Source organism: Gymnodraco acuticeps, unplaced genomic scaffold (assembly GCF_902827175.1).
Source record: "Gymnodraco acuticeps unplaced genomic scaffold, fGymAcu1.1, whole genome shotgun sequence".
Lineage (NCBI taxonomy): Eukaryota > Metazoa > Chordata > Actinopteri > Perciformes > Bathydraconidae > Gymnodraco > Gymnodraco acuticeps.
The window spans coordinates 591524-617125 of record NW_022989917.1 but is presented as its reverse complement, the minus strand read 5'-3'; the positions used below and the strand labels follow the sequence as shown (position 1 = coordinate 617125).

General features: G+C 40.0%; 1 pseudogene; it reads left to right on the top strand.

Moving 5' to 3' along the window:
- The first annotated feature begins 6512 nt into the window (after nucleotides 1–6512).
- On the top strand, nucleotides 6513–7400 carry LOC117542262 (annotated as a pseudogene).
- The last annotated feature ends 18202 nt before the right edge of the window (nucleotides 7401–25602 follow it).

Below are 25602 nucleotides of genomic sequence, written 5' to 3'. Positions count from 1 at the left end.
TTCTCCCTCTTTCAGCACAAGAACCAGAGGGGGATTCAATGGAGCCTGAATACCTGCACTGAGACCCTCACCCTGAGTCTCAACTCTCAGAGTTGTTCAAGCCTTTCCCTGTTATTTGTATTAAACCAAACATTAAGCTTCCCAATGGTGTGTTCTTCGTTTTGTGAAAAAGTGCAAATGCAGTGTTTGAATATGATTACCTCACATATTTTGTTGCGGTTGTCTGTTTTGATAGTTAAGTTGCTCCTGCTGACTTGAGCTAGCCATTTTTTCCTCCTCTCTGTGTCAGTGGGGAAGCCGTACATTCTTACTATTTTTTCGGAACGATTGGAGCGTCCCTCGGCAGCACAGCAAACCATGGTGGAGACTATATGCCAGGACAACACGGAGGAAAAGGCACAGACAAACTGCAAGATACTGCTATTCAATGTTTATTAAATTCCATTTATTTACATGGATGTTCCTAAAACAACACATTTATCATCATGCTGCTGCTGCTAGTCCTTTGACTCATTGTGCTGTCAGTTGACAATCATTGATAGGCACCTGTCGGTCTCCTGTCCTTTCTGAAAGTCATAAAGATTACATTAGTCATTTAGATTACTTATGTCCTCAATTACCTGGGCCCAGGAGTTCAAAACCTTTAATCTCAATTAGATCCGATCAGATTTTGAAATCCCATTTGTTGTGATCCAGGATCAGACAAGTTGGCCAGATGTTGTCCCTGGAGTTCAAAGCAATTCAGGATAGGATCAGCCTGATCCAGATTATGATTTTTGAAGATGACTAGATCCTGAATATCAGTGCTTTAATCCTACCGATCGCCATTGAAGTATTAAAATAACGTATTAAGCAGAAAGTTTAATACAGCGTATTTCTGGTATATTCATTTTTATGTCACCTGATATATAGGATGTGTGTTAAACTTGAATGGGACAAATTGATGTTTTCCTCTTAAGCATACTGAGGTTTTTAAATGATGTCTCCTTTTAAGTAGAAGTAGATTAGCGCAAATGGTCTTTTCTTCCACTTTGTGTTATAATCAAAGGGTGGTTTTTTGGCTATTTGTGAGTAGGTAAGGTACAGTACAGCCTGTGATTTCTGCCTTGAGTAAAATGATTACCCGTTAAGTATTTTTTAGAAAGTCATTTTGGGCTTTCGAGGGCAGAACTCAGTAGGTTGTCTGTAAGAGTTTTCTGTATGATCTGAAAACTTAAATTAATAAGAGGAGGAAAATATGTCAATTCTTGGACCTTCTCAAATATAACATACTTTGATTACAGTTTCCAGATATTTGAAGAAGTCATGAGATGATGTGAGTCACACAGTTAGAGAGACAATGGTCCTCCAGTTATCAATAGATGCATTCATGTTATTGTGAGCTGACTTCGGGTGGAAGGAAGTTCAAAGAAGGCCTGAGGGTATGAGAACAGTTAACCTTTGTTAGTTAACTAATCCTAAAGATGTCATAAGACAGGGACGTTTAAAACCTATACAAGCATAGCTTTCAGAGGGGAAAACATGTGACATTTGTGTGGTTGGTTGGATGATGAAATGAGTGTGCTTTAAAACCTGCGGTAAAGTTCTACTATTTGGAAAACATGGCTATAATTACTGCTCAACTATACCTGTGTTTGTGTTTTATTGATTTCTCTCTGTTTTATTCTTTCATGTTATGAGTACTAAATTGCCACAACATTTTGGAGTAGTTGGCTTAAACAGATGTGTGTGCGTTAAAGGGGAATGACTGTGTGTTCTATCATGACTCCAAAGCATTGTTATGGGACTGCCTGAGGGCAGAGGGACATAGAGATACACACATACACACGCACAGGCGATGGAGAAACAGATGAAATCAACAACTGCTGATTCACGGTCTAGGGCTCGCCCAGAAGTGAAACTGGCCAATGGAGAACTGCCAACTCACTGGTTAGCTCGCCCAGAAGTAAAATCGCCAATAACAAATAGCTAGGGAGGAGCAACCAACACAACTCCTCCCACAGAATGTGTTTAAATACTGTAACATTCTTACAGTCGGTGCTCTTTTCCTGACTGGCTGTCGTGGTACGTATATCACACGGTGGTAGGAATTGAGCCCGGAGCGCTCTGTATTTGGTACTATTGCAGAGTGCTCTGTATTGTATTGTTGCTTTTACAATTAAAACAGATTATTGTTTAACCTCTATCCTGGTGCTTTGAGTTCCTTCTTTTGTAAATTTGACTAGCTCATCAGTCATCAAGGGACGCGCGGAGCAGAGGTGAACCTTCCACCACCGCCATTGGACATGAAAAATAATACAAGGAAGACAAGAGACCACATTGCAGACATCTATTGTTCACAATTACTTTTGAAAGGTGATGACAGATGATGGACTTTTTTTTTGTTGAAGATATCTTTTCTTTAATCTAAATTACATTTGTGATTGACAATCTTTGTTGTGATACTTTCATGAGCATAAACATTTATGTCATCAACATTAAGTTGAAAACAAAATAGGCCACCACAAACGTGACCAAAAAATGAAAAATAAAATTGATTTGCCATGAAGGCTAAAAATGGTATATTATTTTAGTTAACAAACTTTGCCATCTTATTTATATTGAAACATTTTTAAATAAATGGTACAGTACATTTTGCTCAGCTAATCCACCCCTCTGGTGGGATCAGGATAATCCAGTTTTTTGGGATCAAACTGATCCCAATCCTGTGTTGTCGGTTTGAACTAACCATTTTGAAGATTTGATCCAGATTAAAGCTTGGATTGGATTTCCTGATCTGATCGGATATCAAAGTGATCCTAATCCTGTTTTTTGGTTTTGAACTCCCCAAAATCCAAATCTGATCTGATCAGATAGGGATTAAAAGTTTTGAACTCCTGGGCCCAGGGGATTACTGAAACCACCATGAATTAAAGAAATGGTAGAAATCATTCTAATCTGAATTTTGAAACCTTCCTTCCCATCCCTCTAAATATATCAATAAACATTAGGATGTGATGTTCTTGACTACCATACAAGTTTAAGAAGATAATATTTGTTTTAAAGAATTCAAAGCAATAAACAACAGCAACAGGCTCTGTAACCAAGGCAACGTTAGCATGTATATGTTAACAGGTAAGATAGCTGTTCACACTATCTATGTATATTTTCTACATTTTTAATGCATTTAAGATGTTTACATTTTCGATTGTTTAATTCTAGTCTTTTAACTCCTCTAATGTACAATGCCTTGTCTTTTGCTGCTGCAGCGTAAACATTTTGTTACGATCTCAGGCACTTAGGATGTTGGACCCAATTGCAGACAGGGAGACAGAGGTAAAGTATTGTAAGATACTTTATTTTTCCATGACTGGCAAAATGAACAAAAAGGTAACCCCCAAAAATCTAGTCGAGATGACAAAAACCAGAGAACAAAAAATGAAGGCGCTCACGCAGTGAGGAATCAAAAACCTTTCATGAGTACCAGGAGCATAGACCTTACCATGACAATAGACAAGATGAACTGACACTGGACACTGGGAGACAGGGGAATTTAAACACAGGGTAACAAGACACAGGTGGGAACAATCAGGGGCGGGGCTGACACTGATGAGCACAGGAGACACACAAGGAGTGACAGGTGAAAACAATCAGGAAATTAGACACACCAGGGAAACTAACGACAGACATGAAAACACAAGGAAAAAAGACCAAACAATATACAGGGAGGAAACATGACAAGGAGAACGGAAAAACACACACACCTAGACATAGAAACGTGACATGACATAATAATCCTGACACATTTCCCCAATTGGTATCAATAAAGTAGGCTACTTCTTCTTTTATCTTAATCCTCAAATAGTAGCACATTTTACTTTAAAAAACAAAACACATTGATGTAACTACATACACATATCGATATGTTGTATACATATTGCAAATCAAAACCTTTATTGACCACTAATTACCAAAAATTGCATTTCTATTCTGTTATTAATGCGTTCAAATCGTAATTCAAATGGCCCGCCACGAACTTCCGGGAACTTTCTGAGTCTCTCTGAACCACGTGACGATCAAGCATTTTGGACTTCCGCTGTCGCAACTCTTCTCTCTACATGGCGCTAGACCAGCCAATCAGAATTGACCTTCTCGAGTTCTCCGATTGGTTGGTTTTGTGGCACATTTGTAATGCTGTGACAACTTGAGCGAGCGCAGGCAAAGCTGAGCGCGCACAGGGTGGAGAGGTCGAGCGAGCGAGGGAGAGAGAGTGCGTGCAGCGGTCTGCTTGCGCACGGAGCAGGAGTTTTATGAGAGAAAATATATTTCCCTGTGCTCAAAAATGTTCAAGTGCGCGCTCAATCGCATTTTCTATGCTCAACATGTTTCATTGCGTGCTCAGGATAGAGGCACAAATATAACGCCATACTATTCATACTAAATCAGTTGTCCCTCCCCCTGGTGCCAGGACCAACAGATCCATCTTTAGGCTCAGCAGCCCTGTCCCCCCATAATGCTGAACCTGAACCAGCTTTTCTCCCAACTGAAGGAGGTGAGGTGTTGAATGCCACTTAACATATCTGAAGGGAGACTGGAATACAATATATATATATATATATATATATATATATATATATATAGCAAAACAAAAAGCTAACATCTAATTTCAATTATACATTTCAAACGCAGTATTTTTCCACATATTTAAGTTATATTTATTTGGATTTATGCATTCATGTTGAGAATGTTCCATTCAAAAATGTTATTATTAAAAAGGCATGTACACCATAAAAGATGACTATTGAGATCTATTGTCAGGAATGTTAGTCTTATATCAAATAGTGAATTCTACTGCAGCAGAATGTTCAACGTTTGCACAGTGTTATATTTTCACAGCTCACTGTCCGTAAATATTGTGCAGTTAGTATTCAGGGTGTCCGCGGGGTCCTAAAAAGTATTAAAAGTTGATAAATCAATTTAGCAAAAATTAAGGCTATTAAAAAGTATTAAACGGCATTTTCCAAGTTATTAAGAAGGTCCACAGCAACGATAACATGAAACACCCTTTAATTGTATTGCAGCGACATGTCGGGAAACCCCCTCAAGGCGGCCCCATGCATAGCGCGCCGTAAAATGCTGCTTCTTATTTTAAGTTTCGTTGCCTTGCTCCGCCTGGGGGGGGGGGGGGGGGGGGGGGGGGGGGGAGAGTGTGTTGGGGCGCCACTGATGGTGATGAAAGGTTCAAGGGGCCCACAGACTCTAGAATCGCCACTGTCGATGGGGATCAAAGCTGTCCGGTCCCACATGCTAAGTAATAGCTAGAAAGCCGCAGCGTTTATCCCGACTTTCCCGATAGCCAATCCGTGCCTCCCCTGACTGCAAGTCGCTGACACACACCGCTGCAGACTCTGCACGGAAGAGCAGCGGAGTCCGGCCGATGCTGCTCCTCCAAGGAAGAGACACACGTTCACTAAGCCGAACTATATCCGGTCACAGTGATCTGCTATTTTAAAGTAAAGTCAATATCGACCCTAAATATAGTCTATATTAAGAACGAGAAAAGTGTTAACATATCGTTTTTTGTTTTATCTCTTGGGAACAATGCCCAAATCAAATACTACTTTCTAATGGTTTATTTTTCTAATAAACCTTGCGTGTGGTTACAGCAATTGTGCTTGGTTGGCGTGGCCTGTGCCTGGTGGTGGGGCCCAATGTGATATATTTTCATGGGGCCCAAAATCCCTGGCGGCGCACCTGGTTGTGTGAGTGTATGGCCAGAGGGCAGGACCTATAAACATATTTACTACCCAATAGCATTGTGAGGCTGAACAAAAGGACCGTTTGACTATGTAAATGTAGTGTTTTAAAAAAACAAAAACATTTACTGACTTTTTTGGATAGCTTAAAGTAATGTTGTAAAATTACAACTGGGGGCCTTACAGGGTTAAGGGCTATTGTTTATTGTTATTTACTTTAGGATGTTTATTCTTAACCAATCATTTAATTTAAAAACTCTTATTTAAATGATGTGTGTGTGTCTCTGTATTCCTGAGAGAATGAGCTCATAGTGCTGCTGATCACCATAAGCTAAACAGTCTGTATATTGCACTACATTTGTACAATGTAAGCTTCGTTGTTACTTTGCCTGCGGGAATAAGAAAAAAATAGTTAGATATACTGGATATTATTTGATCTATTCCACCACTAGCTTAATCCCAAATAATGTAGAGGTGTGTTGTAGGTTCCTTAAATAACCCCTGAGATGTATTTTTATGTTCATATAATAGTGATTTCAATGCCACCCCAAAATGATCACTGGTTCCATCCTGGCCACCCCACTGAAAATGTCCTGGCACCGCCACTGCCTGCATACCAGTTATGTGCACCCCTGGTTGTATCACCATTGTTCGTTCGGCAGCCACTGCAATGCGTAAAAGTTGAGCACTGTCATTGAAAAAGAGAAAAGCACCACAAACTAGTAATGTTGTATTAAAACGTCAATGATATTTGTAGTTAACACTTTTTTTGTTGTTGAGCCCTACAACGCCACACTATCAGTCCATCAGCTTGTAGAAAACACAGATGAGACCTTCTGCATTGACAATGAAGCCCTGTATGACATCTGTTTCCGCACACTCAAGCTCACAACTCCCTCTTACGGTGATCTGAACCACTTGGTCTCTGCAACCATGAGCGGCGTCACCACCTGCCTCAGATTCCCTGGGCAGCTCAACGCTGACCTGCGTAAGCTTGCTGTAAACATGGTGCCATTCCCCCGTCTGCACTTCTTCATGCCAGGCTTCGCCCCCCTGACCAGCAGAGGCAGCCAGCAGTACAGAGCCCTTACTGTGCCCGAGCTCACCCAGCAAATGTTTGATGCCAAGAACATGATGGGTGCCTGCGACCCACGTCACGGGCCGCTACCTGACAGTGGCTGCCATATTCCGTGGCCGCATGTTAATGAAGGAGTTTGACGAGCAGATGCTGAACGTGCAGAACAAGAATAGCAGCTACTTTGTTGAATGGATCCCCAACAACGTGAAGACCGCTGTCTGCGACATTCCTCCCCGTGGCCTCAAGATGTCTGCCACCTTCATCGGCAACAGCACGGCCATCCAGGAGCTGTTCAAGCGCATCTCTGAGCAGTTCACAGCTCTATTTAGGACGAAAGGCATTCCTCCACTGGTACACCGGTGAGGGTATGGATGAAATGGAGTTCACTGAGGCAGAGAGCAACATGAATGACTTGGTGTCAGAGTACCAGCAGTACCAGGATGCCACTGCTGAGGAGGAGGGAGAGTTCGAGGAGGACGGGGATGAAGATCTGGCCTAAATATCACTTTCCAAATTGTTTTCTAATTAATGTAAGAGAAAAATGTAAGGTTGCAAGTCCTTTCAGCATTCAGTGTTATGTCTGCTTTTAATGTTGGCTATAACTGTAATGTTCTTTCAGCTTTCACTGTTCTGCTGCTGTTAATGTTGGCTTAAAATGTAATCTTCCAAATTCTTTCAGTGTTCTGGCTGCTGTTCTGGTTAATAAAGGTTAAACTGTATACAAAATCTTTCTGGTTTTAATGAATTGACTCACTTGATTATGATAAAAACAAAACTGAAGACGTATTGGAAATGCATGTAGGCTAAGGTGTTTTTTCAGCTGATACATTACACTGTACATAGAGTCCACCTGCCTAACTTCTCCAGAAAGTGCACTCAAGTGTAGCCACAAAGATATCAATGTGTTTGTCTATCATATATATGCTCATATTGTGTATCTTGAATAATTCACAAGTTGTTTTAAATAGGCTGTATGAACAAAGGAGTAACACAAATGCATTTTTTAATAAAGGAAGTAAACCAGCAGAACATGACAGTTTAAAAAGAAACATATTCCAGATCACAGTTCACATGCTGCATAAACAATGGTTTCCTCGTGACTATTCCAAAGGCTTAGATGTTCTTTAAATAACAGACTTGTATACAATAGTATACCTTATCCCCTGGAGTAATGAATTATACTGATTTCTATAGGTTAATTACCAGAGGTGGGAAAAGTACCCAGATCTTGTACTTGAGTAAAATAACTACCCAAGTGTAGGAATACTCTGTTACAAGTAAAAGTCCTGCATTCAAAATGTTATTCAAGTAAAAGTAGAAAAGTATTACCATTTCAGAATAATATATATGATGTGTTTTATAATGATTGATCATGAAAGTGTTCTCAAAGCTGGTAAAGGTGCAGCTAGTTTTAATGACTTTGTATACTGCAGGGTAGCTGGTGGATTTACTCCAGGTGGAACTAAAGTCTGATTTAAGAGTTATTTGTATTTCACATCATTCATCCACATCTGTAAAGTAACTAAAGGTATTAAATACATGCAGAACAACAGACTGCTGCAGCTCCTCTGTACAGGAAGTCCTTCCTGACTGTCCAACACTAACCTCTGACAGCAGAGAACACACAGCTCCATGGTTTCCTATATGTTGCTTTGATAACTGGATTTTACATTTGTCCCTCTGTACATAGTGTTTTCACACGGTACATTGATATTTAATTTAATTTCCAATTAACCATGTTAATAAATATGATACTACTATATTTTGTTAGCTGCAATTGGCCCCGCATAGTGTATATTTGACAGACAGTCTTTTGATTTATATCTTCCACAGTCATTATGTATATATTTTACTTTAAAGTTAAAGTTCTGTTTTTATTTTCTATTTTGAGATGTTTATATTTTATGCTTATGTCTGTTTATTTAGTACTCATTTTCATCTTCACATTGTATGCAATGCCTTGTTTACATGCTGCTTAAACAAAAACATTCCCCAAATTGGGATCAATAAAATATATCTTATCTTTTTATCTTTATCTTAGGGGAGTAAAAGTACCTGATTTACCTATGAAGTGTAGTGGAGTAGAATACATGTAAACACTCAAGTAAAATACAAGTATCTCAGAATTGTACTTGAGTAAATGTACTTAGTTAATCCCACCTCTGTAAATTAGTACTGATTAACATGTTTTTTACACAATTTTAAAAGAGAGATGAAGTGACTTTCGGATGGCAGGCAGCTCACTCCTGCAGTTAGTGTGAACGGTCACTAGGTGGCAGTGCTGGCTAAATCATTCTCTTCCACAGGAAGTAGGTGAGGATGCTGAGCATAGATATATCTATATCTATCTATGATGCTGAGGGCCAGCATAGTCCAGCAGCTCTTCACCTGGCCCTCCAAGCCCTGCTTATCTCCAAAGCGTGATACAAAACCACTCTGTCAGAAGCAAAAGAGTAGATGAAAGTTGCAAGTGAGAGTTCATATTTCACTACAATATTTACAGTGATATTAGGATTTCCTGTTCAAAGGATACACCATTAGGATCCCATTAAAAACAGTGTTTATGGAGGATCTGCTTCATGGATAAGAGAGCATTCACATAGCGTGCAGCATTGGGCATGAACTTATTTGGATCAGTGGTTCTGTGAACATGCAAATAGTGGCACATTACAAACCTCACAGCTGTCCTCGTCCTCCGTGGAACACTATGGAAGTGTGTCTTCTTTCACATAAGGGTGCGCCTGTAGAAATGAGGATGTTTGGGTGTGCTAAATACGTTGCACCTTTATCATACAGTTACTGTAAACACCCTTTACATGAAAACATCTCGGTTTGACGGCCCATCAGAATTTCCACTTTCTTCTGAAGCCTTCCATAAATCCAGGAAGCCATTTTATTTATATAAGTGAAGACTACCGTAGGGCCCAGACTCACTTCAGAAACCCCAAAAAGCACCCCAAAGGGGCCCTGCACTTCTAGGCCCATTGATAATGTTTTAATATCATTATCAAAATCATTAAAGCACAATGTAAAGTGAGATTACAGGAGCCTCATGATTTGCATTTTCTATATCTCGAAGGCAACCTAAATCTCTAAGACTATCGAGGTTTGTCATCTCTGGAAAAATTACCAAAGTTACTTTACTTGCTTTGGCATGTAGATTGTAAATTACAATACTCTCTGATTTAAAAATAGAACTATATATCTATATATAATAGATATGTATGTATGCTTTTACCAGGTTCTGAAGAAATATTCTACCCAGTTCCGTTGCATAGGAAGATTCAATGTTTTGGAGCTTGGTCGACACTATGCACTAAAAGGATATTGATTCAAACCATTAAAATACGTCTCTCACATGTTCCTGATATTAATAGAGGTGCATTGTTTAAAGTGGGGTGGTATGAGGTACTTTTAGTCAGAGTATCACCCACAGTATGCCTGTCAAGCCACCACTGCATGAAGCTAAATGCTGGAAAAGGAGCTGGTAAGGGATCAAGGCAGTGGTAGCCAAGCAATATAGAAAAGTACCAGAAATGTAGTGTACACTGAAATTGCAGTATAGGCTACATAGCCTCTTTGCTATTATGGATAAGTACCTCACCCAACTCTACATGAAGTTAAAAGAATCCGCTTGTGTTGTATTCAAATGAATGGGGCATGCTCTTATTTATTTATTGATAACAATTCAAATTTGGACTCAAACTCCAACTAGTTTGCAATAACATTTCTGTCAATGAACTGATTGAAAACAAACTAACCCATTTGTTTAGAGTTTTGAGAGGTCCTGATAATTTATTCCGGTAAATTACTCTGACCTCCTAATTGACCTTTCCGAAGATTATTGAGTCTATGTAAGTTTGCTGCTTGGCTCAGATCCACCAACGTCAGCAAGATCTCACCTCTTCCTAACCCCCCCGAAGAACCAGGTTCAATTAACTGCTGTTTCAATTCAGACAACTCTTTTTTAATCTGTTTAAGCGATCCCGAAGGATTTTGATATCAGTAAATGGAGTGTGCTCCTACCTAAGTGTGTGTGGCAGGGTGCAATCTTACCTTTGACGCAGGAGAGGAGGGCACAGGTGTCTTTTAAAGGATCCCAATCCAACAGTTGGGAGTCAGTTTATTTGAAGAAAAATAGGTCCAAACTAATACAGGGTTTTTTCCTTCTCTCTCACAACATTATAATCATACTAACAAAAACACCGTGCTGTGATCATGTTCAAATGAAACTTTAATTCACAGTCTTACATTTATTACCAAAATGTTTTAATTTCAACTGCCCATTTCAGTTGTGACTTTTTAAAATTCTCCCGATAGAATTTAGAGGTATTTCCTCGTAAAAAGACCGGTGACAATAAAAAGCGCATTCAACTTTCCATTCATCAATTAATTCACATCAGTTTCATACCGTTTTTTCCGACACAGACGGCGGATTAACACTTAAAAAAAACACATTCCCATCCGCCAAGAGTTCGAAGGAAGGTCCTTACAGGTCGCGGTTATAATATTCCCAAACACATCTTCCGACACAGACGGCGGATTAACCCTTCAAAAACACATACCCATCCGCCAAGAGTTCGAAGGTGTTGTGGAAATAATTATCATCATCAATTATCATGCCAATTTGTAACATACAGGACAAACCTCGATGTCTGTTTACCTTCTTTAAGGACACAGGCGGCTTAGCCAATAATGTTATTGTTCCCATTCTGTGACCGGTCAATACTGGGATACAGATGGTCTGTGTTGTGGGTACACTGGGACACTTCCTTCTCTGTATTTGTGGACTCCAAGGTAAAATCTTCGAGGTCATAGGTGTCCGAGGCAAGTAGCTCTGTGTTCCCACACTGTTTAGGCTATCTCCTCAAATATGTTGTTTACTCTCTGCGAAACCAGTTAGATGGGCTGGCAAGAGAGAGGCTCTCCAGAATTGACGTGGCAACTCTACCGTGAAGTCAGAACCTCTGACTCTTGGACTTGTGATGTGAATCCTCCGGCCGTTTAACTCCAAATAAACCATCATGTGTTTGACATCAAAGCTACTGCTCTTCCCGTGTCTCCTTCCTGAGTCGGTGACTCCCACTGCATAGCTACACAGAAGTTTCATCTACAAATTGGCGTTGTCGGCAGGATGCCAACAGATCTTCAGATTGTGGTAAGTGTGATTTTCAAATCTACTTTGGACATTGCCTTATCAGAATCTGTGATTGACGGTATCCTAAAATTACCTGTGAAACTGAGCGGCTGCGTTTCCTTTTGGTTAATGAACATTTGGGGATGATAAACCCAGGGAATCAGTGTCTGGGGACTCAGTCCTGGCTTATTTCCTCTGTGTATGCTGCTCGGGACGGAAGTGCCATACAGGCATACACAGCTCATGTTTAGAGATACCTTAAAGAAAGAGCATCAGTGAAGTGGAGCTTCTGTGTGAATTGAAAGCAATGTAAAAGATTTGTATTGGACAAATCGCCGGATTTTGGGGGTCTTAGTGGCTAAGCACAGCAGTTGAAAATAAGCAGCCAAAGATATTTGCTGCTATCACCTCTCTGTAAAAACACGGCTCCAGCTGCAGCCTTGCGTGTGTGTGTGTAAAAGAAACCTCACTGCGTGTGTGTGGGGCTGGAGCAGTGCAGGCTGAGAGGGAGAAAGTCACAGCTTATTGCCTATAGGCTTTAACTCACGGCACCGCCGTCCTTCAAACGGGACGGTCTAAAAGCACTCGTTGTTTAGGACCGTTTTTCTCATGGTTAGACGGGCCAGCGCGAAGTGCGTGCATCACCCGATGCGCTACGGCTCTCTGGAGCAGGTGGCGGTCAGGAGTGCATACATAAAATTATAGGCTAATTGATCAGAGGTGTGTAGTGGCAAGCAAGCATAGGCAAACTGTGTTTCACCTTGAGGTGAACTCGATGGCGAGTAGATATAGGCTGGTCGTACGGACTACAGTCAACTGAGCTGTTGTTTGGAGAGAAAGGGCAGGGGGAAAAGTCTGTGGGCTCCGATCGGGGGGGCACAGCGCCACTAGAAACAAATAGCCTAGTGGTTGTCGCAAGAGGATAAGCTAGTTATCGTTCTTGGACGGCTTTCAGGCACCGATAAATCACTTGTATACAAGGGTGAGGCGTGAGAAGACGCCCCACTGGAGATAATTCCCCACCCCCTCTAAGATCTCTAAAATCCGGACTAAATTGAGCTGAAGAGCTTTGCTGTCGCGCTGGTGTTTATTAAGAGTTCATGTTTTGTTTGTCTGATTGTTTGTATGGGGGTCTATATTGGTTTGTCCCGCCGTCTTGTGTATGTTTTGTAACAACTAATGAATCAGTCCATAGACAGGGTAAAATGAACTAAACTTTAATTATCTCACCAAAAGTAAATGACCTGAGAAAAATAAAAAGTGTTTTTATGTCCTGCCTCTGAGTGCAGGGGAACATGTAAACAAGAAGCACACTGTTCAGGGTGAGCGCTAGGTGTAAGAAGAAAATAAGATTATATTGCTTTAAGAATCCATTCTTAGATGGTATTGCTGGTATGTTAAGATATGTTTGTGACCTTGTATAAACCCTATGCCCGTCCTGCGCCCCGAGACCCTCAGAGACTTGCCTGAGGAGATCAGGGTTGCAAAATCTGGTTTTAGGTCAATGTTGTATTATTTGTTTCATTTATTCTTAATCTATGTATTGTATAGTAATAATGAATAAAAACGTAATGTATTGAACACATTCCGAAACAAAGCAGATAAGACAGAACTAAACTCAGACATAATACTAATTGTTGTTGAAACCTTTTGCGCTGTTGCAGCAAAATGGAAACTGTGTTAATTATTCTGTTCCAACTGGCCACTGGAATCAGGTAATTAATATAAGTTGAAGTTCAATTACAGTTTTAAAAATTGTTTAACACTCTTTATTAAACTGCTTGAAAATATTTCTAGTATCAACCAATTGGTCTCTATAGACATTACTAACATTAAAATAGTTGTTAAACTACTGACAAGTTTTCTGAAACCGAGCTTATGAACAACAGAGTAAAGGTCGCTGGTTAAGCCAGGATCAATATATTTGTTGAAGTTTTTATTGTGTGCATAATAAATGTGTTAAATTAATTGAGCAATTCTTTAAAAGTATAATGTTGCAATTTCTTTAAAATAAGTAATTACAGTTACAAAATAGGTGTTGTTTTCCAAGGGCCTCTCTTTCACAGGCACTTTGAATCATGACACTTCCAAGTCCTACAGAGATCAGTATCACTTTGTGTTGCAAGCCAAACCCAGGGGTTCTACTCGAGCCCAATTTTAAATACCATAAAGAAAAGTATTGAACCCAGCTCGAGCTAAATGTGAAATGTATTTAATTAATGTGCAAGTGTTTTGATTTATTTAAAATGTTCCAGTCTAGCTTCCTTCGAGTTTAATATAAACAACAGATTGGTTCTCATAACATTCTCACTGCTGTGCTGTCCCAAATGTTTGAAACCTTGGGCAGATAAGCACACACACACACACACACACACACACACACACACACACACACACACACACACACACACACACACACACACACACACACACTTTGGATGAGTAATCACTTCATCCAAATTGTAAATTGTTGCCTTCTTTAAAGTTATTAGTAATTCAAGATTAATTATTAAATTAAATTAGGTACATAACAATAAACAAAATAACTTTGACTTGATCATTTTGTTCACAACATTAGACCTTGTCCTCTAATCTCTACTAGAATAAGATAAGTGTGCATGTTTGGGTGTGGAACACTCCTGTGATGTACCTAATCTTGTTATCCTTTTCATTACAGAGCTGAGGAAATGGTGTATTGCTTAGATTCGGATCTGTGCAAAGTCCAATTATGACTGACTTTAGTTCTAATGTTAATTTGATTTCAACCCATAAGGAATTATTTAGATGAACTCAACATTTCACATGATGATGGACTAGTGCTCCACATTTATCCCACTAATTTGTTGTGCAATTAGGCCAATGGTAAAGAGAGACATTGATGACCTTGTGTCCCTTTTGTTGGTACGTGGTTCCATTCTGTCTATGGCCTTGGACGGCTTCACTAAGAATCACCCAGTTCTGACAGTCCGGCTGAGTGCAGTCACAGAGATGCTATGGCTGCTCTACATGAAATGACATTAATGGTCTGGTCTGAGAATGGACACCATTACCTGCTTCCAGAGACAATGCCGCTCCTCAAACTGAACAATACTGTCTAACGTGGGCCACTCCCCCCACCAAGCCATGAACTGAAAGCTTGACATCTGAACACCTGGAAGCCTCCCGGTCACACCAGCACCAACCCTTGGGTCAGTCAGATGGGACTAACGGCTTAACTTAGGGCATTTGGTTCAGAAATATGACTCTCGTTACCGCAGAGTGGGTTGTTTTTTTTTAAGGCTATTCATACTGCTATGCAGAGGATGCCTGTAGGTTGGCAAGCTGTTAAAAGCCCCTACTATTTTTTAAAATAGGCCTAAATGTCAGGGGCCTCTTAAATGTCTAGTTCTACATGTATTCCCATTATATGGACAATGTTTCCACCTGGTGAAACTGAAGGCTGCACGGTACTCAGGCTACAATACGACCATTCTGTTCTGCTCTAACGATTCAATTGATAGATTCTACATCAAAACAATTAGCTTTGATTGTTTCCAATGATAACGTCATTTTAAGTGGAGGAATGCAAACCTGTTTTCAAATGTAAGGTTTTGAATGTGTTTGACATTTCTCAGTAAAAACACCCTCAGACACTCACTATCATTTATGCTATGCCATCAGTAGTGACTCAGATGTTAAGGGGATGAAGCTTTTCCTCCCAAATCAGATATGCTTTGTTTTTCAACAAAGGTATACAGTTCCTGCATAATATATGTTTCTCACAATTGTTTGTTTTTTTGTAAGCTGCACACAGGTGATACTGAGTCTTCTCGATTAATAGATTATAAACTACACCATGCTTAAATAGACTCCTAAGTTATTATTTCATATGAGACATATGTAAGAAAAGGGAGGGGAGAGTCAATTATATTGAGTAATTGATTTTATATTGGAACATTTATTTCTCAAACCTGTTTTATGGAAGAGGAACATATTTCTGTTAAACTAATCTTTTATCGAACGGTAAATGGTGAATTAATATAACATTTAGAATCATTGAGAAGGGGTGATATCCGCAGGGACTAGCTCACCTTTAAATTACAATAACATTTCTCTGCTTTGGACTGATGAGTTTATGATTCTTGCATGTTAAATGACTAACACAAACCTTACATTTATGCATGTGCATGTCTCAGGAAGGCTCCCAAATAATTCTGAGGGGCCTATCCTATTTTTGTATTTAAATGATAATGTGCTAATCCATTACCTTGAGTTGTCTGCACTCAGGAAAACATCCCTATCAAGTGTTAACCCAATAACTACAGTAGGACAGCTCTGAAGGCCAAGGGTCAGAGAGAGAGCTACGTGGGTCCACGCCAGCCACTGCAAGGTCCTAGTCACCAACAAAAGTAGATGACAACAAGTGACGTGTCCTAATCACCAACAAAAGTAGATGACAACAAGTGATGTGTCCTAATCACCAACTTGCACCACACTTGCACTACATACACCAAAACACACTACACACAAGGTATCACGAGCGAGTGCCAGCTGAGCGGTTCCATATGCCCTCTGGTTCCTCGTTTGTGTTATCAGTGTGCGGAGTCTGACTGTCCGTGTCACAAAATCGACCGAAGGAATACACACACACACCCCATGGAGCATTCCCACCTCGTGATGACGGCTCGCCTGGGACAATGCAACCGTGAGCAATACAACTGGCCTGGCCCAGTGATGTGGGGTTTAGCTCGCCACAAGATTACGTTTGGTTGTGCGGCGACAAGCTCTATCAAGTTCTGGCTCCCCTCTGGATAGGTACATGCACTCTAGTGGATTTGAATCCAGCAATCAGGCTTAACAACACTACTCTTTAATGTATTATCCATGCATAGAAAGACCTACAATGATGTTTCAAGTACTGGATTAATTTCAGTTTTGGCCCAAAACAAATATTTATAATATTTCATATAACAATTATGTAGAATAATCTAGCTAATAGGAATACTTGATAGACTTAATTTGGTACAGATCAGTGGTAGCATTTACAAATGTAATAATTCAAGGTTTAAAAATGTTTAATCCTTCCTTTCCAGGTTTTTACAAAAGTCTTTGAATATTTGCCTAACTTTTCCTTTTCAGATTTTGAACAATGTACTTGACTAAAATGAATGTATTGATTTCACTAAGTGCCTTACTCTTGACTAAAGCGTATTTAAGTAAACGTAAAAGTAATCCTAAAATTGAGGACACTGCACTTTTGCAGATTACAGATTGATCAAATCACCATTGTGAATTCTATACTAAAACTGTACATTTTTAGCTGGATCTCTTACGATCCTGAGTTTTAAAATGCTTTTGACTAGTGATTGCCTTGAAGTAAATCTTTAAAGCGGCAAGCTGGTTTTGTTTTATAGTTTGATGAATGAAATTAACTAATGGTAAATGATCAAATATATTAGTTTAAAAACAAATATTTAGCCATTGTGCACCTGTGTTTTATGTGTGTTCATTATTATGCTTTTGACAAAAGATGATCAAACACTGATGAGAGATGATTTTTCCTATTATGATTGGCTGTATCAATCATTGTGATTGAATGTTTCAATCTTATTCCACTTTGTGATATAATTGATGTAAGGTGAGACCACACTCGAACCTGGAGACGCCTATTGAGTTAATTATTGACCAAATTATTATTAGACTAATGTTTTTAGGTTATCATAAATGATAAAAAGAGAGGACTGTTGTGGAAATAATTATCATCATCAATTATCATGCCAATTTGTAACATACAGGACAAACCTCGATGTCTGTTTACCTTCTTTAAGGACACAGGCGGCTTAGCCAATAATGTTATTGTTCCCATTCTGTGACCGGTCAATACTGGGATACAGATGGTCTGTGTTGTGGGTACACTGGGACACTTCCTTCTCTGTATTTGTGGACTCCAAGGTAAAATCTTCGAGGTCATAAGTGTCCGAGGCAAGTAGCTCTGTGTTCCCACACTGTTTAGGCTATCTCCTCAAATATGTTGTTTACTCTCTGCGAAACCAGTTAGATGGGCTGGCAAGAGAGAGGCTCTCCAGAATTGACGTGGCAACTCTACCGTGAAGTCAGAACCTCTGACTCTTGGACTTGTGATGTGAATCCTCCGGCCGTTAACTCCAAATAAACCATCATGTGTTTGACATCAAAGCTACTGCTCTTCCCGTGTCTCCTTCCTGAGTCGGTGACTCCCACTGCATAGCTACACAGAAGTTTCATCTACAGAAGGAAGGTCCTTACAGGTTGCGGTTATAATATTCCCAAACACATCTTTCATCAAATCATTCCACTCAGCCAACAACCAAGAAAATCGAGAGATATTTACCCCGTCTGACAGAACCAAATACCGAGAGCTAGTTACCCAGCTCTGAAGCACACAGCCTACCCGGAGAGAGTCTACCAGGGGTCACCCCCCCTCTCTCGCGCTCTCTCAAAAAACCAGTCTCTTTATGCTAAAAAACTGGATCGAAAACCCAAAAAAACAAAACTCCTCCTCTCATGTTAGGGTGAAAAGGACATGAACTCTCTTTGGCCTCTTAATGTGTCTCCTTAGTGTGAAGCCCCCCCCCCCCCCTCTCTCTGGACTGCTGCCAGAGGAGAGGAAGAAAACTCAACCTAAACAACCCACTTTGTTTTGTTTATACTGTAACTATAGAAAATCTAAAATATGAAGCATTTTCATTGTGGGTTATACAAGAATATAATTGATTATATTTGATTATAACTAACTTTCGTTTTTAAGTATTAAACATACTATGAAAACTCACAACACCCTCTTTTCAAAACGCAAAGTTATCAAAATAGCAACAGAAAAAATTGTAAGCATAGATACATATTCAAAAACCGTCAAGAAGCATTCTCATTATGGGTTTATACAAGAATATGATTGATCATGTATGATTTATAATTAACTTTAGTTTTATAAGTATTCACTTCATACTATGATCTCAATTAACTTTCGTTTTAAGTATTCACTTCATATGAAGATCTCAACACCCTCTTTTCAAACGCAAAGTTTATCAAACTGGCAACAGATGAAATCGTAAAAACACATACATATTACATCCGTAAAACTCCACGCATCAATATCATGAAAAGTTCTTCAGTATGTGTAATCAGGACGACCCTTTGATGAACCTGGTGTGAAAAAACACCGAAAACATAGTACCGTACAGGAATGTCCTTGGGCGAGGGGCCCATCTGTTGTAGACTCCTAAATCCATGTTGCTATCTGATGTATATCCTTGACCCTGACCATGGAGGGGTTGCAGTTTTTCGCTGGACGACATCTCCAAACGAAAACCAGATAACTCGGTCGACAGTTGTTATGGATTTTTTAGACCTCGTCAATAATCGCTCATGACTTTGTGACAAGGTCAATGAGTCCCCACACAATGATAGCACAAACGAGGAACCAGAGGCATATGAAACAGCTTAGCTGGCACTCGCTCATGACATCCTGTGTGTGCAGTGTGAGATTAAGTGTATGTGGTGCCAGTGTGGTGCTGGTGGTACTTGTTGTCGTCTTTCGTTGGTGACTAGGACACATCACTTGTTGTCGTTTGTTTCTACCGTCTCTCCTGGCCTGTGACTACGACCTTGCAGTGGCTGGCGTGGACCCACGTGGCTCTCTCGGTGACCTTGACCGCTGTCTGGGTGATGAGGAGCACCTGGTAGGGACCTTGCCAACGGTTGGATTTCCAGCTCTTTCTCCGGAAGTCCTTGACCAGCACGAAGTCACCGGGTTGGAGATGGTGAAGTGGACCAGTGGCAGGGGGTAGGTAGGGTTGCTGCTACCTGGCGTCTGATATCTGACCATGCAGTTATCAGGTAGTCGTCATCCTTTTCTGGGAAATCCACTGCGATCTGAGTGGCTCAGCGGGTAGAGATGCAGCCTGTCCCACAGAGCTGGAAGAATCATCCTCCTTCTCTGGCGGGGTCATAGGTGACTCAGCCGCTGATCCATTAATAATTGTTTCAATTGAAACAATTTCCCCCAGGAATCCTTCCAAGGGGTCTGGTACTCCATGTTCCTCTGGAATGTCTATTGACAGCAAGGACATCTTTTTGGCTTGGGCACCCGGGGAGACCTCTGAATCAGATCGCTCTTTTCTCTTACGAGTCTCCTCCTTTTCACCGCTTGCCCCTTCCGGTCCTTCTGCACAGGTTTCCTGGGTCCAGTAGCCTACTTGGCTTCACTTGAGGCACTGTGACTGAAGTTTCCCCGCTAGGCAGGTTCAAATCCTCTTGGTAGATTGCTGAGGTATTAATCTCAACAATATAGCTAAACTCAAGTTTAAATCATTTCTCTGATCCATAAAAAGTTGTTTCAGTTAAAATAAAAACTTCCCCAAGGGTTTTCCCAAGAGGGTCGTGTATTCCATATTGCTCTGTAATTTCTATACACAGCAAGGTGATTGTTTCTCCTCTTACTCAGTTGGCCTCTAATGGCAGAAAGCACTGGGCCATAATTTACTCTTATCAGTTTAACGACCTGACAGCCCTACACCTTCATGCTGTGTGAGAACCAGCAAAAAGAAGGAGAGATGTGCTCAAAAAATCAAATTTAAATGAATACTCTTTTTAGGGTGTAAGCGTATATCAATTAAAAATAACTGAAAAGAAAACTAATAGTGTAAAGTTAAAAAACAATGAGAAAAATAATATAAAGGTCATTTTCCATTTCCTCTTTGATACTGAGGTATTCTCCATCCAAGCTCTAATGATCCATATGCTAATAGACAGAGTTTCGTCTTGCCATCTTTCTGCATAATTCACTATAGATTCTAACAGTTCTACTGCTAAATCCTTTGCATTGGAGCCATTGCTTGTTACTCAGATTTAAATTCCCTCTTTTGCTCTATAAAATATCCCTTGGCACAGAATTTTACCAAGACAAATTCTAACTTATTGCGGGAAGATCCCACAAAAAGCCATCCTCTCCTGTGGAAGAAAACACATTAACTGCCACGTGTGTGTGCAAAACATGTCATGTGATGTGAGACTGATAGCATCAACAGTGGATGGGTAGGCCGCAGTCATATTCCTATCTGGATTCTAAACTCAGTTGGCTTGGGTGAACCGGTCCCCTCCTCTGGAGTGAAACTACTTTCCCAGAAATTGACTTCACTGTATCCAAACCTTCTGATTTAGTTTTAAGCTAACCCTTCTCTGGACTTTGCCCCTTTCTGGTCACCCATACACGATTTCTGAATTTAAACGGAAAAGGTGTGATAGTTAGATATGACCTGACCTTTGCCCTATAGGTAGCTTTTCCATACTTATAGGAATATATTCAGCCTTGTCAAATTGATTGGAATGTCCCAATTTGTTTTACAGTTTTTTATACTCCACTCTTTGGCTGCTCTAACGCCTGATAACTTCTATGGTAAAGACCAGATAGGTGTGATTCCTTTATCCTGCAAGGGTGACAAAAACTTTCTCATTTTTAAAGTGAGTGACATTATCCATTCCTATTTCCTCAGTTTTTAGGAAAAATACTTATATGTTCCGCCATTTTAGCAGACACTGTGTTCCAGTTGCTCTGGTCAGAGGATAAACATGTTTATGACTCCCTCCATTTATCAAAGGTCACAAGGAAATACTTATTCCCACTGGGAGTGCGGGTCAGAAAAGGACCTGCTTATGTCAGCACTAAAAATGGTTAGTGGTCCTTCCTCTATTATTTTAAGATGCTCAGGATGAACTTTCTTAAACCCATCCACCTCTACACATTGAAGACATGTTGACCATGTGTGTTGTAGGTGCAATCGCAGTTTTGGTAAGAGGATTTTATTGTGGAGACAATATTTCCTCATCTGAAATAGGCCCACATGGCCTAAACTGCTGTGTAATTCACGCACAACCTGAGGAGCTTCTTCAGGTGGTACGTGAATGCTTCCACCCTTTTTCCATATTCTAGGGAATATGGCAGTCAGGTGGTTAACTCGTCCCGTGCTTTAAGCAAGGTAAAACTTCTCTATTACCCTGATAGTTAAATTATATCTTATCTGTATGGCTACGGACATGATTCCATTCTACATGCCTGCCTTTAACTCTGCAATAAGACCCTCAATAGATGGGCATGTGTCAGCGTTTCACCTTTCACATTTTTGAACTGCCTTTGTTCCCAATTATTAAGCTCTTCTTTACCCGCTTTTTAATAATAATCACTATCAGTAATAATACGGATGTGTGCTATTTTTCCTTTTTTTTTTTTTTTTTTAGCAAAAGGAAGTCCCTCAACAAATGGCCTTTTCCTCAGCAGGCTGTACCTGGTATTGCACCCTTTTGCTTGCAAAGTACTTCACCTGAATTAGTTTTCATTATAAAGGCCCAAGTGGCTGCTTGGTCACCTTTTCGCAAACTCCCATCTGTAAACAGTGTTATCTGTGGAGTAGCGGTTTTCTGTAAAGGTGTCATTATTTTCCTTTGTGGCTTACTTCCTGAGGTCCTCTGCACCCCACATCTGGATCAGACATTATCATCTTCCATTTTCTTCATCTACTCATCATTGTTTTTGCTCCCTGAACAGTTTGTTTAGTAGCTTCAGATATTGAAAAATAAAGAGTGTATATGCACATTTTGGTACCTTGAGACATTTCCCTCAGGGCTGGATAAAATCTGAATGCAAGTGCAAGATGCTTCTCTTCAGGTGATAATTTTCCCTCTGTTCCTGATCAAGTCATAGACATGAATAACACAGATTTTCTATCACCCTGGTTCCTTATCTCCACATTGTTAGTTTCTGAGAATGGGTCTCAACATATTATTTTGGTTTTTGATATTTGATATTATTGTTCTGGTGTTAAGATAATTTTTTGAATCTCCCTCTTTTCTTAACAACTGGAGCTATGTCTATTTTAGATCCGACTTGGTTAAGAGTTGATTTATTCATTGGTGAGAGGAACACTATTTCCCTTGTGCTGGGGTGGGGGTGGGTAGCCTGGTAGAGTTCCTTAAAATCTCCAGATCTTCCTCTGTGCTGAGGCCATAAAACTTATAATAGTCTTTCGTGGTCTGCTCAAATTTTCTTCCCCTCCAGAGATCACGCCTGTCTTTGACCCTGTGTGCTGCGTGTTTTCTGCAGCACCTCGGGAGCAGAGAAAAGAGGAAACCTTTTTTCCAAAAGTGCATTCTCCTTCATGAGAAAAATAGCACCACATTTAACTCTCATTGACTTGTCTTTAAAGCGTTCTTTAAGGCTTGAATTGAGTTTTCCGTTGTGTAACGGAAAATCCCATTCCCAAAAAGGGGTCAAAAGCAAATAGTTTAGTTGATTTTGGTAAAGTATTTGAGCTTTAGCTTCGCCAAAACTTTCTCATATTAGTTTTGAAGATATTTTTGGGACTTGATATCTGCTGATAGTTCCCACATAGGTTTTTTTTTCTTAAAAGTACATTCAAAACAACCGGTATTTGTGGGTCATCTGATCACCACATTGCCTTCTGACAGTTTAATAGTCCTTATCATATTATCACACTGTGCTTGCATGCTAGGACCTATTCTCTTTTCCAGAGCTGCTGCTATTTCTCCTGCATGTTTTAGCTTCCTATTAGCAGGGTTCACTAACATGGTTTGTTGATCCAGTTTAAGATTTTCAATATTTGACATTATTATTTTCAACATTCCTTTTCTCTGAATATCATGTCTAACAATGTGTTTTCTTTTTTTTCTAGGAGTAGTAGATGGGATACTCCTAAATGGCAATTTTTTAGCTTTTATCCCTGTATGGTGGAGATAGGGTCTCAAACATTATACCACCTGCTTGTTGCTCTCTGTCAAACGGTAGTCTGACAGGAAAGTATTTTGGTCGCGGTACGCCCGTGGGTCTGGGCTAAGCTGACCAGGGCGGGCAGAAGCTCCGGATTTTGCTTCTGTGTATCCCCCCTGTGTGGTTGGCTCCGAGTCATTAAAAACTGCGTTCTAACCTCGTCCGCCATTTATCTTTGTTTGTTTGTTTTAAAAAACAACACAAAAATGTATTAAAGGCTTCAAGTTCACTCTTTTATACACATGCAAGTTCCTAGGCTTTACTCTCGACGGGTGATCAGTCCGACTATACCGTCACTTGGTTCTAAGTTCTCTTTCTGGATTCAGTTAGTACATGTGGGTACCTCAGCTAAGAGTGTTATGTACTGAGCTTCGAATTTTTTAAACAGCATAGGTACCTTTAGACCTATGTTTATCTTTATTAAATCTCCTATTAACTCTTCCCCACGTTATGTTTTAACGCAAAAGTTCAAACCGCAGCTCTTGGTCAAGTCCTACCTATAAGTTTCAAAGTAATTGGACAAGTACTGAGCAGTGCTCCTACGGCTGACTTCACTTTAGCCACCTAAACCTGTGTTAAAGGGACCACAGGCTTCTCAATTTGACTAGGGGAAAATGAACCTTCTTTAGCTTCTTTAATCAGACAGCTATATCCGATATAATATAACCCTCAGTCCGGTGCAATAGTATTAACTTAAATTACTACACTTTCAGGTTTAATTATATATATTCTAGGATTTGGGGTAGGTATTTTAACAAGACTTTCAGCCTGTATTTCGCTGATTTGTATTCCTCGACTTTTTTCACTAGGTCGTTTTGGTTCTTGTATTTTGACTCTGTAAAAGTATTATTTTTCACAGAGCCCCACGTTGGGCGCCATGTTTAGAGTTTTGAGAGGTCCTGATAATTTATTCCGGTAAATTACTCTGACCTCCTAATTGACCTTTCCGAAGATTATTGAGTCTATGTAAGTTTGCTGCTTGGCTCAGATCCACCAACGTCAGCAAGATCTCACCTCTTCCTAACCCCCCCGAAGAACCAGGTTCAATTAACTGCTGTTTCAATTCAGACAACTCTTTTTTAATCTGTTTAAGCGATCCCGAAGGATTTTGATATCAGTAAATGGAGTGTGCTCCTACCTAAGTGTGTGTGGCAGGGTGCAATCTTACCTTTGACGCAGGAGAGGAGGGCACAGGTGTCTTTTAAAGGATCCCAATCCAACAGGTGGGAGTCAGTTTATTTGAAGAAAAATAGGTCCAAACTAATACAGGGTTTTTTCCTTCTCTCTCACAACATTATAATCATACTAACAAAAACACCGTGCTGTGATCATGTTCAAATGAAACTTTAATTCACAGTCTTACATTTATTACCAAAATGTTTTAATTTCAACTGCCCATTTCAGTTGTGACTTTTTAAAATTCTCCCGATAGAATTTAGAGGTATTTCCTCGTAAAAAGACCGGTGGCAATAAAAGCGCATTCAACTTTCCATTCATCAATTAATTCACATCAGTTTCATACCGTTTTTTCCCGACACAGACGGCGGATTAACACTTAAAAAAAACACATTCCCATCCGCCAAGAGTTCGAAGGAAGGTCCTTACAGGTCGCGGTTTATAATATTCCCAAACACATCTTCCGACACAGACGGCGGATTAACCTGTCAAAAACACATACCCATCCGCCAAGAGTTCGAAGGAAGGTCCTTACAGGTTGCGGTTATAATATTCCCAAACACATCTTTCATCAAATCATTCCACTCAGCCAACAACCAAGAAAATCGAGAGATATTTACCCCGTCTGACAGAACCAAATACCGAGAGCTAATTACCCAGCTCTGAAGCACACAGCCTA